Raw genomic sequence first — 8,429 nt, forward strand, 5'->3', positions numbered from 1 at the left:
AACTAGAGGTGAAACTAAAGAATTCAGCTGTATTTTCTTATTCATGTGAAGTGTGTGTGTGTGTGTGTGTGTGTGTGTGTGTGTGTGCGCTAAAAGTGGTAGCGTGGTGTTGTATAGGAGTGTGTTATGTGGGGTATGCTGTGTGTGTACGTGGTGTAGAGGAGGCCTGACAGGTACACTGCATGCGTGTGATGAGTTTGTGGAGTGCGGTATGTGTTATGTGGGCAGTGTGTGTGTATGTGTGTGTGATGTGATATGTGTACATGTGGAGTGTAGCCTGATGGTGTGTGGCGGACGTGGCCTGACGTGTGCGGCACACTGCGATGTGTGTGTAGTGTGGTGTGAGAAGTATTTGGTGTGATGTGTGAGGTGTGGGGTATGTGGCACGATATGATGGGGGTGTGGGGGGTGCGGTGTGTACACTGTGGTTTGCGTGTATGGTGCGGAGTGTGTGGTATGGGCTGTGGTGTGTGGTGTCAATGCCGTATGTGACTTGCGTGTGCATCTGCACACATCATGGACACACATGCATGGCAGATGACAGGCTGGCTAGCAGCCAGGACCTGCAGCAGTGACGGCTGTGCCCAGGCGGGGCTCACAACAGGACAGCGCTGCACGCCTGGGCTCCAGCAGTGCAGGCCCCCACGCACTATGAACCCAGCCGGAGAGAACGGGCCAGCCCATGTCTCCACCCAAAGCCATACTCACCACAGGGCTGACTGGGGTCAGGACAGAGCAGAAGTCCCCTGGAAGAAGTGATCTTTCTCAGGGTAGAGGAGGTCGGGGACACTCACAGGAGACCTGCCGTGAGCAGTGTGGCTGAGAGGTGACAGCACCAAGAGGTGGAAGCCAGGGAACGGGAGCAGCTTGGTGAAACAGTCCCACCCTCCCTGCAAACCGGGCAAAATACCTCCGTCCACACTGCAGCCCACACGTCCACAGGAGGACGAAGACACGCGTCACAGGACGATCCCAAACCCCAAATGATCATGCTGAAACCGCCTGCCATTTTGCGTCCTCCACAGCTGACACTCAAGCATGCAGTATTTTTACATACATTTCTTCTTTTAAAAATTGTTTTCCTTTCAAAGGCTCCTCCTTATTTAACTGAGTTCTGAGATAAGCCAGGGTTGGAAGCGAGCTGCTTTCCCAAAGTCAGAAACAACAGAACAGTATGAGCAAGAGCCCCGGGATGGAGGAAGGGGGTTCTGGTCCCGCCTCGCCTACATTTCCAACCTCTCCGAGGAAACACGTCTGCATAACCAAAAAGCTGACTCACAATCAGACTATACACAAAGGAAATCAAAAATATTTCTTTAAAAGCAGCAGTTCTAAAGTTTCTGCTCATGGATTTCCCCAAGAAGGGGGAAGAGCATGCAACTGACATCGCTACCAGGTGCAAGCCCTGATGTTCCTGGAGGCCAGTCGCCCACCATACCCCACCGGCCTGCAGCTGTCACCGAAGTCCAGACAGGGAGGCTGCAGGCAGGGCCAGAGCTGCCGGCATAGCTACTCATTCCCCGGAGCTCAGACCACAGCAAGTACTATGGCCAGAACAGAATCTGCCAGAGGGGCTCCACAGTCTCCAAACACACTGAGTGAATCTAGATCTCAAACTACAACTAGTAGGATTACTTCTCAAATGTTTACTAGCCCTGAAAATTCTCAAAATAGTATTAAAGTAACACGGAGACCAAGCCTGAAGAATCCCTAGGCAGGCAAGGCCAGCTGGCCTTGAGAAGTGACCTTCACCTTGTTTGATCTGCAAACAACTTCAACCGAGCCACTGCTTGCAAGTGCTTATATTAAGAAAAACAGAATTTAAACTCAACCAATCAGAAGCAACCAACAAACTTATATAACCAGGAGTTTCCTATGACCCAGGCCAAAAAAGGGACAACTATAACCAACTAATTTTTACTGTGCCTCAGTTTACTTTTTTAATCACTAAATGAATTTATAAATAGAATTTTAATTAAGACTAGCAACATCAGAATTGTACAGTTCAGTAATCCACATGGTTGAATTCTCAAATTACAGTTCTTAATCAAAAGTCAGTATACCACCAGCATGTTACAAGAAAATAAACAATTCTGTGAAATACTCAATTGGAATAAGAAATTCTTTTTTTAAATCAGGTTTTATTGGCACATTTTAGGTATACTTCATGATCACATTCATCATAGGCAATTTGTACCTGTATATGATATAACTTGATTCTTTCTTTTCCCATTCTGTTACCCTCCCTTCAGCCCCTCTTCCCCTCCCCATTCACAAAGGCTTTATTTCCATTTTTGTCTTCTGTTCTCATTTTTTTACTGTTCCTTTCTTTCCTTTTCCCCTCCCCTCTCCCTTGTTTCCCTCTCCATTTGAACATTTTCTTCCAGGGCTGGGGACTTAGCACAGCACCTGCCTGGCAAGTGCAAGGTCATGAGTTTTATTCCTGGTACCAGAAATAAATAAATAATTAATTAATTAAAAATTAAAAAGAAGAACATTTTCTTCCTATTTCATAATGCCCACTATACACTTTAGTCCTTTTTACACTTTCAGTTTCTCACACCAGAGAAACAATGCAGTATTTACGTATGTGTGTCCAATTTATTTCACTTAAGAGTATAGTTTCAAGGTCCATCCATTTGCCTTGAAATGTCTTAAATTTATCCTTCTTTGGCAGAATAGTACTCCATTCAATTAAAAAAAAAAACACACCTTCTTTATCCATTCACTGGTTGATAGGCATTTGGACTGTTTCCAAGATTTGGCTATTACATACTGTGCCACTCAAAACATGGGTATACATATATCACAGTGGTATGATGCTTTTAATTCTTTTGGGAAGATACCCAGAAAGGGAATAGCTGGGTCAAATGGGACCTCTACTCCTAGTTTTTTAAGGAATCTCCACACTGATTTTCACAGTGGTTGCACCAGCCTACACTCCCACCAACAGTGGAGAAGTGTTCCTTTTTCCCCATAGCCCTGCCAGCATTTGTTACTGATTTCTTGATAATACCATTCTTTCTGGATTGAGATGGAATCTCGGTGCTGTTTTAATTTGCATCTCTTGAGTGACCAGTGATGTTAAACACATTTTTTCATATATTTATTTACTGTTTATACTTCTGCATCTCAGACGTGTATTCATCTCAGATGCCCATTTTTGGATTGGGTCTTTAAATTTAGGGGGTCTGAGTTTTGTGAGTTATTTATATGTTCTCAATAGTAACCCTTTGTCTAGCAAACATTTCTTCCCATATGATGGGTTGTCTCTTCATTCTGTGGGTGGTTTCTCTTGTGCTAAAGCTTTTCAATAAGATGAGATCCTAGCTGTTGACTCTTTGTGATAGTTCCTGTACAATCAGGGTTTTGTTCATAAGGACTTTGCCTACACCAATGTCTTCAAGAGTTTTACCTATTCTATCTTCCAGCAGAGTTAATGTTTCTGTTTTAACATTTAGATCTTTGACCCATTTTTACTTTAGTGCATGGAGAAAGATATGGGTCCAATTTTAATCTTCAGCATATGCATAGCTAGTTTTTCCAGCACCATTTATTAAAGGGGCTGTCTTTTCTCCAGTGAATGTGTTTAGCACCTTTGTCCAAGATAAGGTGGCTAAGTATAGCTGGATACAAAGTCAACATTCAAAAATCAATAGACTTCCTGTCCATGAATAAAAAACTCACTGAGAGAGGAATTAGGGAAACAACCTTTCATAATAGCATCCAAAAAATGAAAGACATAGGAATCAATCTAACGAAGGAAGTAAAAGAACTCTATGTTGAAAACTACAGTACTCTAAAAAAGAAGATTGAAGAGGATATCAGAAAATACAAAGGTATCCTTTGCTCTTGAGTAGGAAGAACCAACATAGTGAAAGTGGCCATATATCCAAAATTGTTACACAAATTTAATGCAATTCAAACCAAAATTTCAACAGAATATCTCACAGAATTAGAGAAAACAATCCTAAAATTCATTTGGAGCCAGAAGATACCAAAAATAGCAAAGGTAATTCTAGGTAACAAAGCCAAGGCAGGAGGGCATTACAATCCCAGACTTGAAATTATACTACAGAGCTATTGTGATAAAAACAGCATGGTACTGGCAAAAAAAAAAATCCCAGATCTGAGGATCAATGGAACAGATCAGAAGGTGTAGAAACCACCTCAGTTTACTTTTTAACCACGGTCAGGCCCACAAACAGGAGCTGATGTGTCTTCTCTGCCACAGGAGCATCACTACTTGACCCAACACCCAGAAACTTCTGAGGAAAGATTGGCCCTGAGTGATCTGCTGCAACCCGCCGCCTGCTATACCATCAGGTCAAAGTACACAGCTCCCAGGGACAGCTTCCGCGGAGTGCCCTAGAAACCTGGGCCTGTAGATCGGAGGTCAGAGGAGAGTCTGTAGGATCCTAGAGGAAGGAACCAGGACCTGCACAAATCCTGGAGACATAATAAGCATCACAGGGCAGCCTTGTGACCCCAAAGCATGAACTTGGCCACAGCCTAAGCTTTCTTCCCTGCCCACAAAGCAAAATCATGTGACAGATGTGAAGGCTCTGGTGTCATACCCAGAACAGGGACCACTCTATCAAGAGGGGCAGCACATGCTTTATCCTCAGCTACCGAGCAGCTTGTCCCAAACGAATCCCTTCTGGTGCACAAGTTCTTGGATTTGGTCCATTGTCCATCCCTGGTACAGACAAACTGCAGTACAGAAGCATTCTGCTTTGTTCATGACAAGACCCAACAGTCGGGTCCCTCCAGATGGGGCTAATGTGAAAAATAATTAGCATATAAGAACACAAGCCAAGCGGGGAAGGAAGCTTCTGGCTCCCCAGCCCAGTGCCTGCCACACAGAAGGTATTCAACAAACATTTGCCAAATGACAAGATGGTGTTATGGTTTGTGTCCAGATGTCCCTGCAAAGCCTCATGCACTTTTAGATGGGGCTCTTTTGGAGGTGGCTAAATCTAGAGGTTGTGATTGATTCATGGTTCAGTGTTGGGATTAAGGGTGCTAGGATTAAGGGTTCATGATTGCTGGATCAGTCTACTGATTAGACTGGCATCACCTTAATCCCACCAGTATGGATAAGATAAAAGGAGCTGAAAGATGCTTGTTTTCCCCTTTTTGCTCTCTCTCCTTTCCTTGTTGCTTTTGCTGGCTTCAACCACCATGAACTGTTGCCCTCTGCCATGCCACCTTCCCCTGGAGCCAGCCAAGTATGGACTGAAACCTCCACAGACTGAGATAAATAAACCTTTCCCCCTTTAACTTTGTGGGGTATTTTGTCTCAGCAACAAGAGAAAAGTAACTAAGACAGATGGATAAGTCTTTTCCTTACAAATGTTTTAATGGATAGTTTTATAGTAAAAACACACACACACACACACACACACACACACACACACACACACACACGATCACAAGGTACCTTCAAGGCACAGGCCCAGGGAAGAAAGGATAAAATTCAAGAGACATTTGAACTCATCTTTCCACACTCATGCAGCCTAAAAGGATTGCACGATAGCTGCATGAAAGACCCTGTAAAAAATGAGGCCAGTGCCTCTCAAGTCTCCAGGAACAGTAAGAACTGAAGAAGAAAGACAGGGAGGGTAGCAGCTATGCATCCACGTGGCCTGAGTTGCACGATTCACCCACACTGCCTCCCAGATGCCACAGACTGTGCCCTCCTCACTCCACTCCTGCCCAAGATAACTGCTCCGCAGCTGCAACTCAGGGCTTCTCATAAGGTCTTCACCTCTATGGCTCTGGTTCCTAAATAAGAAGATCCTGTCCTGCATGGAGACAGGCATTGACTCAGCCCTCTACAGATTCTGAAACTCCTCCTTGCTGAGCCCGCAGCCCCTGTATCTCAGATCTCATTGTGTGAAAGGACAGATCTTTAAAAGATCTATGCTTTCTGATTCATACTGTATTCTCAGAAATAGAGTCTCCTCTGCCATGTCACAAAATGAATGGGAGGTAGCCATCCTAAGAGCTAAGCACCAACACTGGAAATACTTCCAGGTCTTCCAATCAGCAATAAAAGTTATATAGTTTAATATCAAGTTCATTCATAAATGTCAAATATCACAAGCAAATATTCTGGTGGAGAGAACCGATACATGAGGTTAATCTTGATTGTTGACATGACTGAATTGAGAAATGCCCAGGAAAGTAGTAAAGCACACTTCAAGGCATGTCTGTGAGGACATCTCTGGAGAGAACTTGCATGTGGAACAGCAAACTGAGGGAAGAAGACCCACCCTGAACATGTGCAGCACCTGCATTAGGGCAGGAGCCAGGATGGACCAAAAACAGAAAGAGGAAGCCCATTAGCATGGTCTCTCTCTGTTTCTCTGTTTCCTGACTGCCATAAGGTAAGTGGCTTCTTCCACCACACTCTTGTGCTGTGACCTGACAGCAATGAAACAAAAACAATGCAAAAGCAATGTGAATAAAAGCATGGACCTGAAAGCAATGGAAGCAACCACGGACTGAAACCTCCGAAACTATGAGCCAAAGTGAACCTTTCCGCCTTTGAATTGTTCTCAGGTATTTTGTCTCAGCAATGAAAAGCTGACTAACACATAATATGAAACTTAAATTCAAATGCTACAGCAACATAAATAAGCAACAAAAAAAGTGAAAAAAATCACTTCACTGCTGTGCAGGATATCCAAAAACAATGCTCTTGAATGTCTTTTAAAACAATATGTTCCACCTTCCCACTAATCCAAATTACCCTAGTGACGTCAGACCTCTGCAGCTTGCTCATTATTTTACTTGGAATGGTAATAACAAGGAAGCATCTATTTCCATCCCTTCATCACTTAAGCTAAAATGAACCTGCAATCTGCATGGAAACAGTTCCATATCAGGAAAGGATCAGAAACACTTCCAGATGGGCTCAGGACAGGCGCGGAGGCTGCTCCCCAAGGCTAACGGGTGCAGATGGACAAGGGGATCATTGCAGCTGCTACCTATTGTTTTCTTAAAAGTGAAACCTTTTTGAATGGTTTGAGCAACATGTATTTTAATTTAAAAACACTGTTAAACAGAGCAAAACAAACAAACAAAAATTCATGCACAGCTCCAGAGAGAACAAGGAACATCATTAGTTGCAGAAATGTAAATGAGACTGGGATGCAGGGGGAAGCGCACTAAATTAAACTCCTTGCACAGTGACCCCTGAATGGCAGCTGTAAGTCTGGGCATCTTATCTTCACCGAGCAGGCAGACAGGCAGGCCACTACCATGCAGTTCTGTGCAAACCAAAGGCAGTGTCCCTGAATGCAGCGAAGTGACTGTCTTATTTGTTCAGGAGAAGCCAAATGATCCAGGGTTGTTAGCTGTGTTCCTTCTTCCCAGCAAGACCTAATTGCTGTTGTCTTTCCCAGGGATCCTGTCTCTCTGAATAAAGACTAGAAAGGCAGCCAGCAAAACCCTAGAAGATCATAGTTTCCAAGCCAAAAATGAAGAAATGAAGAACCCATGAGCAGATAATCTTCTCTTTAAAAAAAGATGGCTAGACAGACAGACAGACAGATAGATAATTAAAATCACATCTTCTTGGATTTTTTTAAACATTAATCAATCAATGTTTCTTACTGAAAACCCTAGATGTTAGATGTGTAACAGAAATACTGTTCCTTACTGAAAAACCAGAAAAAACAGCATTCATTTAGTGACCTTTCTCTTTGGGAAAGAATCACATTAGATGACATTGAGATAATCCTCAAAAATCAACACTTTTGGCCATTAAAACCCAAAGTAACATGTGCTTTAAATAATTGCATGTCAAGCCCATCTGACAGCACGCAAACTATCTCAAGTGAATGCACTATTAGATGACACTGGATATGAAACTGAAACTACAAACAGATGCATGATTCCCAAAGACGATGTTCTTAAACCCAGCCGAGACTCAAATGAAAACAGAACTACTGCAGTGCAGTGGGTGGAGGTCAACCCAGAAGCATGATGGAGCTCCCTCTTCAAGCAAAGCCAGGTGCGGTGATGTGGGGTCACAGGCGCAGCCCGAAGTGCCCCAGATTGGAAACTCCTTCACCAGCTCCCATCATGGGTGAGAAATGCCTACAATCTCATCCCTAGACATTGAAGAGTTTCCTGCAAAATGAGAGTCCTGTCTGGCTAGGGCAACACTCGGACTGACTTCCCACCATTGAGATTTTTGGCAGGAATGACTGTGCCAGATACCATTGCCCCACTCATGACTGAACACCGCGCACTTCCTGCCCGGTGCTGACAGACACCTTGAGGTGGCTCGCCTTTGCCGCTCCTGCCCCGTGCTGACGGACACTTTATGAGGTGGCTCCCCTTTGCTGCCCTGATCACTTCGGGAGAGACATTCCTGCTCGGCCTCACCAGGTGAACTGACCAGTGTGCCTGACAGA

Source organism: Chinchilla lanigera, unplaced genomic scaffold (assembly GCF_000276665.1).
Source record: "Chinchilla lanigera isolate Chin_1 unplaced genomic scaffold, ChiLan1.0 scaffold00015, whole genome shotgun sequence".
Lineage (NCBI taxonomy): Eukaryota > Metazoa > Chordata > Mammalia > Rodentia > Chinchillidae > Chinchilla > Chinchilla lanigera.